The following is a 2,762-nucleotide window of genomic DNA, read 5'->3' on the forward strand; positions in this document are numbered from 1 at the left end:
TAGGGGTACTTTAAGCCCTTTTCCATACAATAAACTGATACGAACTTTTTACTTCTATATATATATAGTCAAACTTCTTTGTAATAGTGTAATTTATCCGGATAATTTTTGCCTGTTATAGTAAAGTGGCGTGATAGAGAAAATATATTATAGCATAATATGAACAATTGGTTTCGAAGAAAACTTGGCTATTCTAATGAAGTACCGTTATAAAAGATGACTGTCATAGCAAAGTCTTACTGTAGTTATATGGACAAAGCTTCAACATGAAAACAACAACATATTTCACTACAAGAAACAAACACGGGAACGTTAAATAACCACTACCAACTTTACTTAACAAAACACGAGCATATGAAAATTTACCCTTTATTCCTATATTTACTACAGTTATACCGTGCATATATACAAGGTATACTAGGTTACTTTTAGAACTTGCCAGCATCTGTATCAACTCCTCCTTTAGGAACATCACCTCCATTACCATTGTTGAAGTCTTGCCTTGGTATATAATGGTGATTATTCACGCTGCTACTTTCCCCCTGCTCGAAACCATTATTGTCTTCGTTATACTTCTGGACTAAGTTCCTGCTCGTGGCCAAGGTTGAAGTCATCACCAACATAACTAAAACAAGCACAACGAACGTCCTCATAATTATGTATCCTTTTTATATCTGCCCCTGTGAATCAAGAATGATAAATAAATGATGAGTTTAGTCGTTGAGTATGCAACTACAAACGTGAATAGATGCTTTCCGAGTAAAAAGATAAAAGAACATGATTGCGGACAATTTTCAAAGGAAAAAACAAAAAAAGGAGTAATTAAAGTTTATGCAGGGGCGGATGTAGTGTATTACTAACGAGTTCGATTGAACCCATAATTTTTTATGCGGAGTAAAAATTCATTAAAATTGTAAAAATAGTAGATATGATCCCATAATTTTGAAATATAACGTTTAAATGCTAAAACTCTTAAAGTTGAACCCATAGAATTTAAATCCTGGATCCGCCTTTGAAAATATGGATCATCAACATACTAGCTATGAAAAAGTACGTAACAGATATGCCGTCCAATTCTCATGTCTTAAGCACGACATTTTGGTGGAAGTAGAAGTAGAAAGGTGAATAAATACAGTGATAATTTGATTTTTCTATGCTGTATGACAACACAAAGTAAAGAAATATATTTAATCTCTTCATGCTCGTTTCAAGCTTCAAATACCATTAATAAAAATCTCATTTTGTTACATGATTTTCTTATTCATGAAGCTGAGCATCGCAACTTTTAAAAGTGTTTAGATGTATATTGTTGCATAACGGGGATATTTTCTTCTCTTATAAAAGGCATAATATAATGTATTATCTAACTGTGAAATAGAAACATACCTGGCTAAAGATAAGAAGTGCTAGAGAATATCTGAAGTTAGTTGTGAGGTATATGAAATTTTTTACGTTGTTTATATAGCGAGTGAATCTAGAGATCATGTAATTACTATTCGTATTTGTATGGGTCAAAATCCGACCCCACGATAATTAACGGAGTTAATCTCGTCCTGCGCTAATACATAATTAATAAAGTGGTATGGCCACTTTATTTGTAACAGGACTCGACTCTTATCCGATTTAATCTACGAGGGTACGGCCCAGTCATTCCCCCATGGGGACGGAACTTCAGCATGACCACGGCCATTTATTGCCAGCTCACAAAGCTCACATCTATAAATACGAAGAGCAGTAGCCCTAGAAAAGGGGGGCTTCTTGACCACTAGTGAGAGGAGAGAGAAACGAGAAAATATACCCCTCTTATGGGAAGAGAAAAACACCATTGTAAGGCTCTGAACCTCTTCATGGAGAGGCAGACCAAACAAATATTATCAATAAAGGTTTCTAATGCTTCTCCCCCTAATTCTGAGTTCTTATTTTAGTTTCTTTCATTTGGTCCAACGGATTATTACGATTTGCTATGATTATCCCGGGATTAATTTATATTGTTTAGTACTCGTAAGATGTGTAACATTTTTTGAGCAAACAATTTGGCGCCGTCTGTGGGGATTTCATAGCAAAATCACGTAGTTCTTCCCTGGACCGAAAGAAAAGAAGCGCCAAACTCGAAGGGGAGCTCGAAGATCTCAAACAAAGATCTAAGTCCTCACTCTCTCTCCAATCTCAGATAGTGCAAACAAGAAGAAGGGGCCCCCTCCTTTCCTCAGGGGAGGTCTCTGTAAGGCATACGAACTCCGGTCGGAAACCGGCACGGAGATATCTCGAGCCGAGATTCGCCTCAAGACAGCCTATATACCCTGGTTGGGAAGACAATGGGTAAGCCGCTCAAGGTCTCGAATCCAAAACGAGTTCCAGCACTCGATACCCACAATATGGGATTCGGGCTCTGTGCCTTCGTCATCAAGATCGACAAAGTTCAACAGCAGTTGAACCGGGACTCAGGCTATGTGCCTTCACCAAAAATTCAACTACGGTTGAATCAAGACAGGCTATGCGCCTTCACCAAAAAGTTCAACTACGGTTGAACCGGGACTCAGGCTATTTGCCTTCGCCAAAAAGTTCAACTACGGTTGAACCAAGACAGGCTATGCGCTTTCATTAGCAAAATTCAACTATGGTTGAACCGGGACTCAGGCTATGTGCCTTCGCCAAAAGTTCAACTATGGTTGAACCAAGACAGGCTATGCGCCTTCATTAGCAAAATTCAACTACGGTTGAACCGGGACTCAGGCTATGCGCCTTCGCCAAAAAGTTCAACT

At 38.2% G+C, this 2,762-nt stretch overlaps 1 long non-coding RNA gene across 1 annotated transcript; it reads right to left on the reverse strand.

Moving 5' to 3' along the window:
- On the reverse strand, window positions 222-1,431 carry LOC109234944. The gene is made up of 2 exons (XR_002069277.1): window positions 1,387-1,431; window positions 222-680 (listed from the first exon to the last, which is right to left on the reverse strand). It is a non-coding gene; the product is annotated as an uncharacterized LOC109234944 (long non-coding RNA).

This window comes from Nicotiana attenuata, chromosome 11 (assembly GCF_001879085.1).
Source record: "Nicotiana attenuata strain UT chromosome 11, NIATTr2, whole genome shotgun sequence".
Lineage (NCBI taxonomy): Eukaryota > Viridiplantae > Streptophyta > Magnoliopsida > Solanales > Solanaceae > Nicotiana > Nicotiana attenuata.